The sequence below is a fragment of the Rosa rugosa genome, chromosome 1 (assembly GCF_958449725.1).
Source record: "Rosa rugosa chromosome 1, drRosRugo1.1, whole genome shotgun sequence".
Lineage (NCBI taxonomy): Eukaryota > Viridiplantae > Streptophyta > Magnoliopsida > Rosales > Rosaceae > Rosa > Rosa rugosa.
Window position 1 is genome coordinate 31334259 of NC_084820.1, and position 18520 is coordinate 31352778.

General features: G+C 37.6%; 1 long non-coding RNA gene across 1 annotated transcript; it reads left to right on the forward strand.

The window, feature by feature from the left end:
* Positions 1-2193: 2193 nt before the first annotated feature.
* Positions 2194-2703, forward strand: LOC133725213 (uncharacterized). The gene is made up of 2 exons (XR_009854317.1): positions 2194-2299; positions 2419-2703. It is a non-coding gene; the product is annotated as an uncharacterized LOC133725213 (long non-coding RNA).
* The last annotated feature ends 15817 nt before the right edge of the window (positions 2704-18520 follow it).

Genomic DNA, 18520 nt, shown 5'->3' on the forward strand with positions numbered 1-18520 from the left:
ATGTGCAAGGTCGGGGATTGATAGAGTTTGAGAATTTGAGGTGAGTTTCTGGGGTTTGAATCTTTTGATCGATGAATGACATAGTTAGTTAATTTTCTTAAGGTTTCATTTTTTCCTTTCTAATTTTCTATTTTTCTAAGCTTGAGATGGATAAGGCAAGTATTGAGTGGTGTATAGTTAGTTAATCTATTATCAGATATGAATTATATCTATGGTTTTTGACCATTTACCCCCCCCCCCCCCCCCCCCCCCAACACACACTCACATCACCCTCTCATTTTTTTTCCCACTTACCCATAGAGGCTCTAATAAGGTATTCCATAATACCCAATTAAGTTTATTTATTTATTTATTTTTGAGACTATTTTGCCCTCACTCCTTTGTTACATAGAGGGAGAGAGAGTAAATGGAAAAGAGAGAAGTCATAGGAGACTTCGCCGGAGTCCTGTCACCGGTTGCCGGTTGCAGGATTCCCTTCACCGGCCGCCACCCACCGGACTTCTTTGAAAACCTAGCCGAAGGTCCTCAAAGAGCTCTTTTGAGATCTCATAGGTCACTAGAGAGGATAAACCTTTACTACCCCCAATAAACCTATATTGCCCCCAATAGACCTTTATTGGGAGGCAATAAAAGTATATGAAACCTCGTCGGAGGTCCCAAAAAAGGTCATTGGAGATCTCATAGGGGAGCGGAGAGGTTTATTTCCCTCACCAATAAACGTTTAGTTCCCCCCAATAGACCTTTATTGCCCCCTAATAAACCTTTCGATCGTTAGAATGAGAACTAATTTCCATAAAATTAGACAAATAAAACTTTGATTAAGGAAAAAAATAAGGAGACTACATCAATTCAAAACATTTATTGCCTCCAATAAACCTTTATTGCCCCTTAGTAGACCTTTATTAACCCCGAATAATTTTTTTTTTCTTTTTTCTTTCCTTCTGGGCCTTATGCCCTCATTTTACCAAAGATATAATTAAAAGAAAGAGGAAGGATGGGCTTTTTTTTTTTCAAGTGGTTTTACAAAAACAAACCATCTGAAGCTTATCTTGCTCCCGACCCTTCGATTCGAGCTCCTCCTCCTGAAGCTTCAAGATCTCATCCTTCTCCTTCAACATCTCCTCCGTCTTCTCCTTCTCGATCATCAAAGCCAGAGGAAGAACAGTTCCGCAGAATCCATCAACAATCATAATAGACTCATCTCCGGCGCCATGATCTCCGACGGAGACAGCATTTTTCGAGGTGTGGAGAAAGCTGCGGAGGAGCGAGTTCGGCGGTGGCAGGAATCTCAGAGGTGGCCATGCCGCAGTGCTTGACCCAGAGATCGTCCATACTGAGAAACTGTTTGCCGAAGCGGTTCCAGTTTCCCTTGAACGCGTTGACGATGTCGTCGTCGTCGATCGCAGGGAGGACCTACTCCTTCTTCTCCACAGCGGTGGCAGCAGAGCCAGGTGGTGACGGGGAGAAAGAGAGCTAGCGTAATGGGTGTCCTGTTGGGGGGGGGGGGGGGGGGAGGGGGACACACAGAGAGAGTGTGGGCCGGCGTCATGGGCATCGAGCTGGAGAGAAAGAGAGGAGAGAGGAAAGATAGTGGCAATGCTGTCATTTATTAATTAGGTTGAGGGCAAAGTTGTCATTTTACTTTAAATTGGGTTAGGGGGTAATAAAAATCTGTTGCTAGGTCATTTTGCTGCTTTGGATCAAGGACCCTTATATCTAATTATCTATTGCATGCAAAAGACTAGTGGTTCACTAGTTCAGTTCCCCGCAAATAAAAAAAAAGGCACCAGTTTCGAACCGTAATTCCTGTGTGAAGAACCGAATCGGAGAAAATATAGGTTAATATGTTGTGGAATTCAACCAAACTGGATTTTTTGGTGCGGTTTTTCCGGTTTTATTGTTTTAGATCCTAGGCCTACCTTCAAGTTTCAAAATTACTTGAAGGATTCTTCTCCGTGAATTAGCAGGTTTCTTTGTAATATTGCAAGTCAGGGTTAATGAAGTGTTCTCATTTCTTCTAAAATAAAAAAAACATTACATATACTAAAGTGATAGCTTCCCGTGAACAGTAACGTCCATATTGGTTTACTTTTTTGCCCCTTCTTTTTGTTTATTACGACACTGCCATTATGAAAGAGGGAGACAGGTTGCGAGAGAGAGATTGAAGTTTTTTGAGAGAGAGGTCTTCTACGAGAGACATGCATAGAAAGAAGAAGAAGGAAATTCACATCATGAGATTGATCGGCGAGAGAAGGAGAAAAGGGGGACGGCAGGAAGAAGAAGAAGAAGAGGAATCTGGGTATGAATCTAAAGCACCAAGTTTTTTTTGGGTTTTAATTTTTTAATTTGTTTTTTATAGTTTTTTTCTGGGTTTTGTGGTTTGATGCTTGGTTGGTTTTTATGGTTTTGTGTTTTAAGAGGCAATTCTGGATCCAAGGGCGGAGCCACGTTGGGGCCTAGTGGGTCCCGTGCCCCACTGGGATTTTTAGAGAATAAGTAGTATAGAGTTTCCGGTGGTAACTAAATGTTGAGTTGGTTCAGTGGTAGCTCCTACTTTCTAGCTACTAATGTAGCTGTAGGTTTGCAGTTCGAGTCCTTAATGCTGCTATGGTCCTGCAAGCTTCTTCTTCTCCATCCATCTCATAGGTATTTAAAATTTTATTGTACAAGTTATGTGTATCAATGATTTGTTAGATTGTTTGACATTCATGGTTTGTGTGTTGTGTTATTACTGCTTAGGCTCATCTGCAATGTTGGATACCACTATTGTTGTTCTTCCTCTAAATTACTCTGAACTATTGAGATTTGAGAATGAGGCATGCATAGATTCAATAAATTAATAATAACAACATGAGCAAAATATATAAGGAAAAGATAGTGCTCTGTGAAAGAGGGTGTAAAATGGGTGCAAGGAGACTTGGTACTTATATCTGTATAACTGATGCGGGAAGCGTGAACACGATAATAAGAGGCTCCGTCAAGGGTCAAAAGCCATATGAGATGAGATAGAATCCACTAGCAATTACGGGCACAGCTGTAAGAAACATAGAGAAACTTATCTAATATTTGGTTTTTTTTTTTTATTGACAACTTGAATGAAATTACAATCTAAGAGGTGTCTTACAGGGCACATAGCATAAACCTAATACAACTAGAAAACATAAAGAAGAATTTATTGTAGACTAAAACTAAGAAACCTAATTAATCCTGATTAAATAAAAATCGGAAATAAAATCCTAGATACTAAAGAATATTACGTTTGGAATCCCAATCAAAATTTTGCTCGAGAATCCCGATATATCCAAAAGAGTAATTTATGATTAATTTCATCATTAAGAAGCCTATTTGAATACCAATTTCCAATATTCAAATTATTCTTCTTAATGTGAAGACGTTTTTTTCTTTTTGAGATTTTTGGTTGAAATTGGCTAAAATCTCGTCCTACATCAGTGTCCTCCACTTGAAAAGAACTCGACCTCGAGTTCCTCTTGTATGCAGTTCGATCATTAGTAGGAATAAAACATGATAAGCCATCAACTTCAATATTCTCGAAATTAAAAGGTATCACCATGAATCCAATACCGTAGACAAGTTTAGAATAAGCATCTTGAAACTTGAACTCCTCCACTTGAAAAGGAATGGGCAATGACTTCTCCTTGGGTTGATCTTGAACACAATTAGGCATGCATGACATGGATATCGATGTGATGAATGAATCAGCTTCCTTATCCTTAATGAGTTTCTCTTCAATCTTCAAAGTTGCTTCTTCATGTTCCTTTTCACACACCTCAGGATGGTCATTCTTGATGTTCTTCCTTCTCGGCTTGATTTTAATTTTGTGCGACTCCCACCTAAATAAATATGTGTTGCCTTTGCAATAACCACCTGTGACGCTTTCATGCCATGGTCTTCCAAAAAGCACATTAGTGTCATCCATGTCAATCACATGACAAGTAATCTCTTCTTTATAAAATTGTTCCATAGAGACAGGAACTTTACAAACCTTTGTTACTTGTGCATATTCATCCTCTCCAAATGGAATCCAATATGGATCACTCAGCTTCATTGTCGGTAATTGAAAATAATCCACAACATTGTTTCCTACAAAGTTCTCTCGTCGACCACTGTCAATTATTACAGAGCATACATTGTCTTTGATGACACATGTAGTTCGGAAGTCGTCGTAATCTGGCGTTGTAAATATCCAACGTTCCATGTTTTTTTTTTTTTTTTTTTGGATTGATGAGGTTGTCCTAGGGCGAATCCCTTGGCATGTTCCTCTTCAACGAAACTTTCTTTGATAGATACTCTACGACCAGCGTCGTTGAGGTTGGTGGTAGTGAACTTCTCCCTTGGATCGTCGTCTGCTAAGAAGCGGGCGATACCTACTCTGATACCAAATGATGTGGGAAGCGTGAACACGATAATAAGAGGCTCCGTCAAGCGTCGAAAGTCATATGAGATGAGCTAGAATCCACTAGCAATTACGAGCACAGCCGTAAGAAACATAGAGAAACTTCTCTAATATTTGGTTTTTTTTTTTATTGACAACTTGAATGAAATTACAATCTAAGAGGTGTCTTATGGGCCACATAGCATAAACCTAATACAACTAGAAAACATAAAGAAGAATTTATTGTAGACTAAAACTAAGAAACCTAATTAATCCTGATTAAATAAAAATCGGAAATAAAATCCTAGATACTAAAGAATATTACGTTTGGAATCCCAATCAAAATTTTGCTCGAGAATCCCGATATATCCAAAAGAGTAATTTATGATTAATTTCGTCATTAAGAAGCCTATTTGAATACCAATTTCCAATATTCAAATTATTCTTCTTAATGTGAAGACACTTCTTTCTTTTCGAGAGTTTTGGTTGAAATTGGCTAAAATCTCGTCCTACATCAATAACGTGCACTCTCTGGATAACCAACGACCTAACTTTAACTAATAAAATTGATCTACCAGATAGATTACAAAATTGTTTTGGAGCAGTATTCTTTAAGGGATTTTATTAAGGATTAATTTCAGTTTACGCCCCTGTGGTTTGGGGGTGTCATCATTTCACCTCCTCTACTGTCAATTTTGAATTTTTACCCCCCAAACTTTCCAGTTTCAGTCAGCCGTGTCCAATTTCTCAGATTCCGTCCAAATTGGACGTTAACTCCGATAATAGGGCCCACTTTGAGGGCTAAAATGTTCATTTTGAGACAAAAAAAAAACCAAACAAAAAAACCTATCTCTTTCACTTTCGGGGGTTTCTCTCTTTTCTCCAAATCTCTCTCTCTCTCTCTCTCTCTCTCTCTCTCTCTCTCTCTCTCTCTCTCTCTCTCTCTCTCTCTCTCTCTCTCTCTCTCAGATCTGCAACTCCTAAAATTGAAATCGAAACCCAACAAGATCGACTTCTCCGCCGCCACGCCTCTCCAAGCCGTCAAGCTCCTCGCCCTCTGTAACTCCAAAAATCAAAATTGAAACCCAACAATTGGGTCGGCGGTCTTGGTCGAGATCAAGCTATCGATGTCAAGACCCACATGGTTGTCATTCGGGTCGGCGAAGTGGTTATCTTGCTGGGTATCAAATTCGACGGCGATGAACTTGTTTTAGGTCAACTGGGAGGAGTTGACAAGACCTAGATAGCCGCCAGAGCTACTTAGGCCCCGTTTGGATGGCAGGAAATCATGGTATGGAATGGGAATTAATTTCATTTTCCATTCAGATGTGCTGTTTGGTTGTAATTAAAGATTGAAAAGGAAATAAAAAATAAGATTTGACTGGAAATTGACTCCCTCATAAAGCCTGAATAGAATTACCTAGTCATGGGTGGTATTCTATTTCCATTTCCCACTGTCAAAGGCAAAATTACATTAATTATCCCTCTAAAAATTTATATTCCTCACCAATATTCCTTATAAATTGATGTACTTTAATTAGTAAAAGGGCGTTATTGAAAATTATAATTCCATATTTCATTCTTATGACTTACCAAACACTACAATAGAAATGAAAAATTAATTCCAAAATTTAATTTCTAGTAATATTCCAAACACTCACATGGAAATACCAAATCATATTCCATTCCATATCCGTCTGGAAAGGAAAATAAATCCTTTTCCAATTTTGACATTCCAGCTAACCAAACGGGGCCTTAGGGTTTGGTTGTTGGGGGAGAGAAAAAACTACATGGCGTCGCCGGAGGAGGAGGGTTTGAGGTTGGAGAAGGAGAAGGTGAAGCAGTTGGAGAAGGAGGAGGTGGTGTTGGAGTCAGGGTCGAAGAAGCGGATAGGGGAGTTGTAGAGGACGGAGTCGGCGGAGGAGGTGGGGACGGGGAGGTTGCCAGTGAGGCTGGCGACGCCATTGCGGATGTGGGAGTCGCCGAGGAAGGTGAGGTTAGGGAAGTTGAAGGAGGGGGAAGTCGAAGCTGAGGTTCTCGGTGGCGGAGGAGGAAGAAGAAGAGAGACAGAGAGGGGCTGAGACGAGGATAATGGGATGGCGGAGCAGAGGCCAAAATGACGTCGGATTAGCTCCTAAAAAGGGTTTTTTTTTTTTTGGTCTTGAAATGACCATTTTAGCCCTCAATGTGGGCCCCATTATTGGAGTTAACGTCCAATTTGACGAAATCTGAGAAACTGGACATAGCTTATTGAAATTGGAAAGCTTGGGGCCGGGGTAAAAATTCAAAATTGAGAGTAGAGGGGGTGAAATGATGAAACCCCCAAATCTTAGGGGGATAAACTGAAATTAATCTTTTTACTAATATAATTCAACTTTTGGATGCCTTTGAAAAAAGTGGTATGAGTTGAATAAGTCCATTTTCTCCCGGTAGGCTAAGTATTCTGACACTGTGCCTTATATATGTTTTCATATAGCTAGATATTCAGAGAAGAAAAGGGTATCTAGACAGTATTTGACACTCTTTGATTCGACAAGAGGATGGCATAATATTTAGACATTTGGAGAGGGCACACTATTGTTACAATGCTAACACATATGACTGTGATGCTTTCTCAATGGAAGGATTTCATGGTTCGCTGGTGGCCGGAAATCATGCTGTGGGGAACTGAAAAGCTGCATGCGCAGATAATAATCTAAAAGGCCAAAAAAAAAAAATTATACAAGTTTTGGATCAACAAAGAACAAAGCCAATATTCATCGGGGCAAAAGAACAGTTAGGGGCAAAACATAAGAGGGCCTTTTATATTTGCATAATGAAGTGTTCACAGTTATACAAACTCATCTTTGCTTCTTATTTAAGTTTTGGACCTGCATCTGTTATTTACCATTGAATGTCCCAAAACATATGTGGTTTCTTTCACTCATATTCATTAGTTTGGGATTTGACATTTGAATCTTGCATGCATGTGAGCAAGGATGTTATTCGTGCAGGAGGAATTATGGTGTTTAACGTGGATGTATATTCCCTTCTCTGATTTTACTCCTTTACTTAATATATGCTAAATTGTTGTTATTTTTTTAATCCATTTCTGAGAGAGCCATTTACTGGTGGAGGTTATCCTAAAGTATGTTTTGTATTGTGCGCGCTACTGGCCTATGTATATTTTGTCTATACATGTGCTGAGATAACACTGCAAGCATTGGCTTTTAATCAACATTTGATTTTCAATTTTGTTAACTGTTGTATACATTCAGAAAGGGTGTATAGATGGAGTTGGTTTTGCTTAATTAATATGATGTATAGGAGGAGAATTTTGTTGAAGCTAAGCATAGAATGCCAACGAAAAGGATAGGGTCACCTAATGAAGCAGATTGGGACAAGGTCGGTGTTTTTGTGAAGTTTTTGAAGGTTTTCTTCGATCTAACAGTGAGGGTCAGTAAACCACTACTACAACCAAAGCCTTCCATGACATGGTGGCCATCAACACAAAAATTGAGGAGTTGTTTATGCAGCACTATACATCAGATGGAAGTAACACTGAAAAAAAAAAAATTGTTGTTTAACATGGCTGTAAAATTGAGAAGTAAGTACAAGAAGTACTTTAGATCTTTAGATGACTGCAACCAGCTACTACTGGTTGCTCTAGTCTTGGATCCAAAGTATAAGTTGTTAAACTTCAAAAGAGTATGCAAAAAAATGTTGAATTTCGATGATGTAATGGTGAAGAAAAAATTAGGAGAAGTGAAGGAGTTGTTAATCAGTCTAACATATCTATATGTTTCTGCAATTGGTACTCAAAGCAGCCAAAAAAGCAACAAAGCTTTAGAAATTGCTGCTGGTAGCAGCATCAGCAACTATCATTTGAAAAATGTGAGTGGGAAAATGGCTAAACTTCTTGAGGATTGGGATAGGGAGTTAGAAGATGCTGATGCAATTATTGTAACCCATGAACTAGATAGATATCTACTTGATCCCTTTGAAAAGCCTCTTAAAGGGACTGAGTTAGAGATATTGACTTGGATGAAGTTTAATGGAAGCATGTATCCCAGTCTGCTATGTGTTGCTAAGGATGTTTTAGCAATTCAAGTATCCACAGTGGCCTCCGAATTATGCTTCAACGTACATTGGCAAGAGAGTGATTAATCGACATCGAAGTTCATTAACTCCTAGATCTATGGAAGCATGAATTTGCCTCCAAAATTAGCTAAGGTCTGATAGCTAACGCCTGGAATACACTTCTACACCTGAGGAAATGTTGTAGCTCAAAGCTGTTGAGAAAGGTAAATATATGCATAAATGTTTTACTTGATGTTTAAAATGTTCTGTGTTCATTTTTTTACAACCATTGTGCTTTCTGCCTCTTTTTTCTTTCTACTTTTGCTGATACAGAACAAGATGTTGAAGAAAAAGAAAGAAGAGAGAAATGTGATGCAAAAAACGCAGCAAAGGCCTCAAAATTGCACAAGAGGTCTGATGCAGGAAAAGCAGCCAAAAAATGAATCGACTGTAAGTGTAAAATGTGTGTCTGGATTGAGTTTTTTTACTGTGTGTTAGATTTTCAGTTTGCTCGGTTGATGTTCTGTTTCGGTTGAACTGACTGATATTCAGTTTTATGAATGCCGATTCCAGTTTTGTGAATGAAATGCAGATTTCAGATTCCAGTGTTATGAATGTGTATGAAACTATGAATGCAGATTTCAGTTGTTAGAGTGTTGTCAAAGAATTGAAATGTGTGTGTATGAATGCAGATCTACAAGCTTCAATTTTGTGAGATGAATATTGAATGCTTAAGAGAATGCAGGATGTGGTGTCGTTGTGAAATGCAGCATGTTAAGTGGTGTCGTTATGAAATGCAGTTTGTTAAGTTTATAAAATGTAGTTGTGTTAGGGACTTGCAATTAGAAAGACTAGAAAGATTTCTTGTATTGTCCGATTGACCTTTAGATTATGCTGCTGATATTGCTTTCCTATTGACAATATAGTGATATTGCTTGATGTCTTGACTTCAAGCCTATGGAAATATTGAAGTTGGACATCTGCTTGCTGCCTTGCTGCATTCCTAATTCAAAATTCAAATCATGAATTGAACTTAATGTCTTTGTTATTTGCTATTTGTAAAAGATTTTTTTTCATTCTTACTGCTTCATTTGCTTCAGTACTTTCACTACTTTGGAAGTTTGGATCTCTTTGTAAATTGTAACTTAACTTTTTATGAGAACTATGATGTATGAAATGGCAGTAACTTAACTTCACAGTGAACAAATTTATATGTCTGATTTTCTGTCTTTGAACTTTGAAATGGAATACAGCAAGGATGTGTAAAATGTGTTACTATGAAATGGTTCAAGGCACATTCAGAACAAGTTCTTAAGGAACTGAAAAAAGGCAGGAACCGAACCAATTATAAGAGTTAACTTCTTGTTTCAGTTCCACAATTTTTTAACTGGAACCAACCCGATCCCAAACCTACTAAGGAATTAGCTTCTTCACAAACGTCTTTTCCCGGAGAAGAAGCTAACTACTTCAAGTTTTAAAAATACTAGAATGGGTGCATGCTTCTGTATATCCAGTGCCATGACAAGGACTAAATAATAAGTGATGTTCAGGAGCCACACAGTTGAAAAATTAATGGTAAAATGCTTCTTTACTTGGTTAAGGTAAATAAGTTATTTCATCCAAGTGTCCAAATAGTGACTAAACTTAAAAACACAAAAAAGAGACCGTAAGTTATTTATAATGAGGTACAACCAAACAGACTCCTTGCATTCAAGTACAAAAATGCTAGTCATAATATGATGTACTTTCATAGATCAGACTCTGTAACATGGCCAAAAATAACTTGAGCTCTTACATCAAGCATTTTCAGCAGTCTTTCCCGCTTACACCGCCATCAACATGACCATTCTCATTGCCATTGGAGAACCTAAGAGAAATTGTAATAGTTAAGAAGTTTTATATCGCTTTAAAAGTCCTGCTTTGAACAGCAATATTTAAGAATATATACACATATATTTATTTATACATAGCAGATTTCTCAACCTTAGTAATCATTTTTTTTCTAAGTTATTACAAGAATTCAAAACAAAAATTTCAAAAGTTATATCCAGAGTTTTTTACTCGATTTAGATGTGGGTTAACAAACTAAAGCAATCTGGTTTTTCAAGACCATTTAACCAGAAATGAACTCCAAAACTTGTAAGAGTCTCATTTGTTCTTATTTGTAAATATGATGACAAACTCTCTAGAAGCTTAGTTCTATTAGATGCTAGGAAGCCTATCATGAAATTTATATTGTCGAAATAAGAACATTGAATTTAACTTTTAGGGTCTAATTAAAAAAAAAATTCAATTCATATTATTAAGATTTTGAGAAGGAATCCACGTCATTAGCAGCCTCAGCCTGATCACCGCCATCATGTTCCTGCTGTCTTTTTTTTTTTTTTGTTCACCTTCCTCCACTGCATCATTTGGTGGGTGAGTAAACACTCGCCGTTGGACGGAGGGTGACGATGGTGGAGGGAGGAGAAGGGGAGGAGAAGAGGAGCAAATTGCTGGGCACACCAAATTGGGGAGATTAGCAAAAAGTTTATCATTCCCCGCTAGAAACCTACCCAATGCATAGTCCAAATCAGCCAATCCGACTTGAATCTGGGAGTGAGCACTGTCAATTTGGGCCGCAACTATAACCAGGCAACCACGGTGGAGCCCCATTAGCAGATCTTCAATGGCCCTAACCGCGACATTAATAGCTTGCATCTGAACCCGAATTTGATGGATCTGAGGCTGGGGCTAGCCCAAAAGTCCATTGATTAGCATCACTGATCCTGCAATCAGGGGCGACAACTCATGAATCAAAGCCATACTGCTTCGCATCGCCAACACAGCCTCTTTGACGTGGACCCGTACATTCTTGTGACCTTCAATTGTAGTTATGCCGAGGTTGATAACCCACAACGCCCACTCAAGTAATTGCAAAGCCCAATTTAAGAGATTGATGCTGTGAGTGATTCCAGCCCATGCGCCGCCGCCATGACTGTTCATTGTTTTCTTTCTTCCTTCCCCTTTCTTTATTAGCAAAAGTATTTGGGATTCCTCCTTTATATTGTGACTAAGCTCCCTCTTTGGTATCCACGCTTGAGGCGATTCGGATTAAAAATTTTGAGTAGGCTTGTGATCTGATCTATCCGAAAAAACTTCATTCCAAACCTTATCTTGAATGACAGTTCTAGTTGGATCTCTATAGTAGTGTTCATTTAGTCAGTTTCTGACTAAAGAATTTATGCTCAATAATCCTTAGATTTACATCCAAGGGTAGAAAACAAAACACCTCAACTTAATAATAATTCTCTCTGTCATTTGATTTACATCCGATGGTAGCTGAGTATTATTTTCTTGGTCAATAACCGATTAGGTTAATATTTTTGTGAACCTCTAAATTTGATATTTGGGACCTCTTTTACTTATTACACATCCAATTTACTTTTTCTAATACTTAAAAAGCTAAGTATACCTTCATAATTTTACCAAAACACCCTTAAACAATTAATTTGTATTTTCTACAATTTTTTATTTTTTGTTTTTTTATCTCTATCAATTCAACCACGAAGAAGTTATGAATCAACGTAATAGAGGGGAAAGTCCTAATAGGATGAGAGGGCCTCCAACACTTGCGGAGCGACCCGGGAAGGCGAACCCAAGGTTCGTGCTGGCGGCGGGGAGTTTCGTTCTCTCCAGACCAAGCAGTGGCGGGACGACGGCGGCGTAGGCTTGGAGAGACTGAGGTTTCTTCTGCAACGACGTCGGGGCCCCGACCAAGTTTTTCGCAAGCTTTTGTTGAAGCGTTTCTTAACTGAGGGTGTGCTGGTGAACGAGGTGTGGCGGATCAGGTCGAGGTGGCGACGTTGGGGTCGGTGCCTGCAGTTATGGGGGCGTTTGGGCTCTGCATCGTCGTGGCAGCGTGGTTTGTCTCATTCAGTGGTGTCGGGATGGGACGCCCTCGGCTCATATCGTGGTGACGAAGGTGCGTCGTGCTTTGTGGTGCCAACAAGGGTTCCAAGGTGGGTCTCGGCAACTCCGGCAGTGACTGGGCTGGTGGCTGAGACTGGACAGAGGATGGAGGTCTGGGTGGCGAAAGGTGGGCAGGAGCAAGTGCTGGAAAAATCGGCGGGAAACCCTAGTTTTGAACTAGGGTTGACCACCGGTTGCACTGGGCTGCTTTCTGGGTCGCAGCTGCCTTGGCCTAGGACAGGGATTGGGCCGAAGGCAGGAACTGGGATTGGGCTGTGTTCTGGGCCGAAGCTAACTGGGCCTAGGGCAGGGATTGGGCCAAAGGCAGGAACTGGGCCTATTTGGCTCAAATCTGGAAATGGGGGACTATAGATTCTCAAGAAAAGCTCGAGGAGCAACCTGATGCCGAGGTTGTTGGCTACTGAGGAGACTATAGAGGGTGCTGGTTCCAACCCTACGGGGAAGGGACTCGCGCTTTCTTAAGTCCCACAAGTTTCTAGACATTCTTGACTCAAGCCTTTTGAAGTAGGGGTAATTTCTATAGGTTTTTCTAAGACATTTCTAGTTGATATTTGTATCACAATTGCGTGACTGGCAGATTAGACTAGATGAATATTTCTTCCTTAGAGAGCGAGACTACTCCTTCTTAGTTTAAGCTTGCTGTTCAGCGAGCGTCCCTTTAGATCTTAATGAGTTTAGAGTGGCTTAGATAGGTTATCCGGTTTGTCCCGGGTTTTCTTATGTAAGTTCTGTTAGACTCTGGACTGTTTCTTATGGCTTTGATATCTAATAACATCAAATCCTTTCAAAAAAAAAAAAATCAACCACGAAGAATTTTGTAAGAAAGTTGCCTGCATATTTGGTGTACTTTTAGTGGCGGAACCAGAAAGTGATTTTTGAAGGGGTCGAACAAGTAGACAATTATAAAAAAAATTTGTTAATCCAGATTATAGTTTTTTGTTTGTTTTGTAGTACGGATGGTTCCAGAAAGAGAAATTTTAAAGACACAGCCCTAATCACTTAATACACATTCCTATTATTTTATATTTCAAATTAGATTTTGTCTGAATAGGTTAAGTGACCAAAATAGACATCTATGCATTAGAAAAAGAAAAAAATAGTCATATCTTCCTTATAATATTCTATTTATGTATAAATAGTTAGATAAACACAACAAATTTCTATACATGGTTTCCCAATTTAATACAAGAATAAAGTTAGAAACTATCTAATTTAATTTTTCCTTAAATAAATTGTAATTAAATGAGGTTAGAAACTATAATATTTAGAATTTCAAAATCAATGACATTAAATGTTTTTAAAACATATCTCTTTACTCCCATTTTTTTAGTTAATTTCTTTTTTTGTTCTAAGAGTTATGATTAATCAATTTATTTTCTAATATAAAACATCACGGGTGAAAAACTTTGTAATTGTTAATTTGTTTGGCCCCCTAATGATAACTTTGGAGAAATTACTGATATAATTTTGGTTGAATGTTCAACTCATAATTTTATACTTGATCAACATGGTGTTTGGTGCATGAGAATTCAAATAATACAAAACCTATTTATATGCATCTATTTAATGGGATTAATAATAAATCTATATGGATTTCTCAATAACTAACACAAGTAATGTCATTTACAAAACGTCAATATACTAGAATATACTAATCATATTAAATAGTAGCCTTAATATAGTCAAATAATAGGATATTAAATACTAATCCATCTTCAACATCTCCTTCCATTGTATTTGGCTGATCTGGCCGTGCAAGGATATCAATAGGCAAGATATAAACCATATTCACCTCAGCTTCTCTTACCTCACCTAACTAATGAATGTTTGACTCTGCACCTCCTTCGAAAACCTGACCCTCAGCAAAATCCTCATTATGGTTGTCACCCTCTTGGTCTTCAACATCAATCATTGCTTGTTCATCTTCGATTTCAAATTTCTCACCCTGAATTTGGGGTAGTGGGTTTTCAACCTCGGCCGCATGAAAGGTAGCTCCTTGCTGAATCTCATTGAAGTCTGTGACCATATCTGATGCGGGAAGTGTGAACACGATAATAAAAGGCTCCGTCAAGTGTCGAAAACCATATGAGATGAGCTAGAATACACTAGCAATTACGGACACAACCGTAAGAAACATAGAGAAATTTCTCTAATATTTGGTTTTTTTATTGATAACTTGAATAAAAATTACAATCTAAGAGGTGCCTTATATGGGGCACATAGCATAAACCTAATACAATTAGAAAACATAAAGAACAATTTATTGTAGACTAAAACTAGGAAACCTAATTAAACTTGATTAAATAAAAATCGGAAATAGAATCCTAGATACTAAAGAATATTACGCTTGGAATCCCAATTAAGATTTTGCTCGAGAATCCCAATATATCCAAAAGAGTAATTTATGATTAATTCCATCATTAAGAAGCCTATTTGAATACCAATTTTCAGTATTCATATTATTCTTCTTAATGTGAAGACGATTCTTTCTTTTCGAGATTTTTTGTTAAAATTGGCTAAAATCTCGTCCTACATCAGTGTCCTCCACTTGAAAAGAACTCGACCTCGAGTTCCTCTTGTATGTAGCTCGATTATTAGTAGGAATAAAACATAATAAGCCATCAACTTTAATATTCTCAAAATTAAAAGGTATCACCATGAATCCAATACCGTAGACAAGTTTAGAATAAGCATCTTGAAACTTGAACTCCTCCACTTGAAAAGAAATGGGCATTGACTTCTCCTTGGGTTGACCTTGAACACAATTAGGCATGCATGACGTGGATATCGATGTGATGAATGAATCAGCTTCTTTGTCTGTAATGAGTTTCTCTTCAATCTTCAAAGTGGCTTCTTCATGTTCCTTTTCACACACCTTAGGATGGTTATTCTTGATGTTCTTCCAGGCTTGATTTTAATTTTGTGTGACTCCCACCTAAATAAATATGTGTTGTCTTTGCAATAACCACCTTTAATGCTTTCATGCCATGGTCTTCCAAAAAGCACATCAGTGTCGTCCATGTCAATCACATGACAAATAATCTCTTCTTTATAAAATTTTCCCATAGAGACAGGAACTTTACAAACCTCTGTTACTTGTGCATATTCATCCTCCCCAAATGGAATCCAGTATCGATCACTCAGCTTCACTGTCGATAATTGAAAATAATCCACAATTTTGTTTGCTACAAAGTTCTCTCGTAGACCACTGTCAATTATTATCGAGCATACCTTGTCGTTGATGATACATGTAGTTCGGAAGTCTTCGTAATCCGGCGTTGTGAATATCCAACGTTCCATGTTTTTTTTTTTTTTTGGATTGATGAGGTTGTCCTAGGGCAAGTCCCTTGGCATGTTCCTCTTCAACAAAACTTTCTTTGATAGATACTCTACGACCAGCGTCGTTGAGGTTGGTGGTAGTGAACTTCTCCCTTGGATCATCGTCTTCTAAGGAGCGGGCGATACCCGTGTTGAGACTAATTTCTACTACATTTTTAGTACATTTTTCTTAGTTATTTCCTTAACAATGTCATTTCTAACGTGTTTTATGTTTTTAGGTAGTTTTGAGTCTGGAAATGGAAGGCAAGGAGTTATTTGCGCATAAATGAGAAGAAATGGAGAAATGAAGTTTTCCCAGTTCTACCAGGAAAAGGAATCCCAGTTGAAGTAGGAATCCTAATGTAACTAGGAGTGAGCTCGGAAAAATGATGTTCGGAAATGAAGAAATGACAGAGTCCCAGTTGGACTAGGAAACCTGAAGATACTAGGAGTCCTGATGCTGCTAGGAGACCTAATGAGACTAGGAGATGCTGTGTCTTGAAGATGACTTACGATAGTTCAAGATTGTTCCAGAATAATGAAGGAATTTCGGAAATATATGAAATGGATTTCGAATTGGCCCATTTTGGGAGAGTTTGGCCCGAAGTTTGAAGCATATGACTTGCACATGAGTCTCTAGATCCTTCTTGACGTCTCCTGGCCCATTCGGTTGCTGTTTGCCGTGACATATGAAGAAGAATATCAAGGATTTTCGGCAAAGTATATATTATGGGATATTCTATGGAATTTTTGAAGAGAAAATAGAGGAATAAGTATTGAATTATGACTCTACATACAAGGAGGCCAAAATAGAGTCTAAGTACATGGAAGATTTGGGAAAAAGAAGGTTACTTACTCTCCAATTTTCATGCAATTTTCTTATTGGGCGAAGTGATGCAATTCAAGAGAAATTCAAGGGAACCCTAGCTAGTGGCGTAGCCAGAAACATGAACTAGGAGGGTCAAAATTCAGATAACAATGATTAAACAAAAATAAAATTTCATCAAATAACATAAAATTGCATATATTAGTTTATATATAACATTCTTCTAATAAAAGAAAAATCATAAATCATTACAATACTCAAATATAATAGATTCCTTCAAACCAATTATAATTGTTCACAACGATTGCTCTTATTTTGGTATATATTAATGGGGTTTTATTATCAATACAATCAAACATATCTTTCTCAATATATGTAATCAGCTGTCATTCATCCACACATCTCACGTTCGGTTTGGCAAATCACCTTTTATAATTTTTATGGTAGAATAAATTAAATTTATTCATCTGTAAAAATTTCTGAACTATACAGAGAATTAAAGGATTTCTTTTTTTTTGAATTGAAGTTATTAATAAGTTACAAACAAAAGCTTAATCTCTAGTAAAAGACAAGATGAACTCTTTGGTCATATATAGATAGTTAGATAGGGAATTGATACAAGCGTAGAAAGATGACTAGGAGAAAGAAAAAACAAGTAAAAAAAATCTAAACATATACAGGATAATCATTGATTAACTGATCAATGAATAAAATATAGTATTTTGCCAAAAAAAGAAAAATGAATAAAATATAGTAAGAAATTAAAAGAATGGTGGAGCTGTGCAATTGTCCAAGCTGTGGATAATTGGTAAGAGAGTTAAAACTGTTCAACCATTTTTTTGTCTTTTCTGTCAGAAATGTCAAACAACACATTAAAATACAATATTATGGAGAAGTCTAATAATTCAACCAATCAGGAAGCATTTTCAAAAACTGAGAAGGGTCAAATGACCCTTCTGGCCCTAGTGTGTCTACGCCCTTGACCCTAGCCCTTGCCGTTCACTATATATAGGAAGGTTTGTGAAGCTCTTCTAGACACCACAAAATTCAGAATCAAACACCACAAACACTTCCCCTTCTCTTCCAAGTTTCGGCAACTTCAAGGAAATCCAAAGTTCAAGGCCGTGAAGCATCCATCATTTCCATTCAAGCATCCTTGCCGTGATCCTCATCCATTCCACCACCTTTTGAAGCTTCTTGCGTCCTTGAAGATCAAAATGTGTAACCATGAACACAACTCTATGTTTTCAGTTTTGTATAAGAAAGTTATTTCGGGTTTCTATGAATTTCGATTTTAATTTTCTGTTTTGGTTCTTTAATTTGTGATTTCTTGTGACGATGAAGTATTGATTTTAGTTATGTGATTTTCGAATACTATGAAGCATGTTTTAGGTTTTTGAATTAAAAAATTGCGATTTGAATATGTTCTTGCATACTTGTTAATTTCGAGCTTCAATCCCATCTTTTATGTGTTAATTGATCTTTGGATGCATACTTAGGTTGATGAACATGTAATTGAATCCATAGTAAGGTGCTAGCGTTCTAGGCTTTGGTAATTTTGGTGGAAAACCTATAATTACTTAGGTAAATTAACAATGAGTCTTGCATGCTTGATTAGCGTTCTAACTTGTGTTCTTGACTTGAATTGATAAAACTTCCATGATTCTTAATGCGTTGAAAGTGTTTTTGTTAGTGATTAGCTACCACTAGTAATTGCATGATTAATAGGATTAACTATGGTGCGTTCATCTAGTTAATTTAATTAAGGGAAGTAAAAAGAACTTTGTATGCGTTCATCTTCGTTCTTGATTGATTCTATGCTTAAACATATTTTGATTCGTGATTTGATGTTTGAAACATTGCCAACGTGTTAGTAGTAGTTAGTCCTATCTAAATTCGTTCCATCCATTTATCTCTACTTGATTCTTTGTTTTGATGTGTCACATATGTAT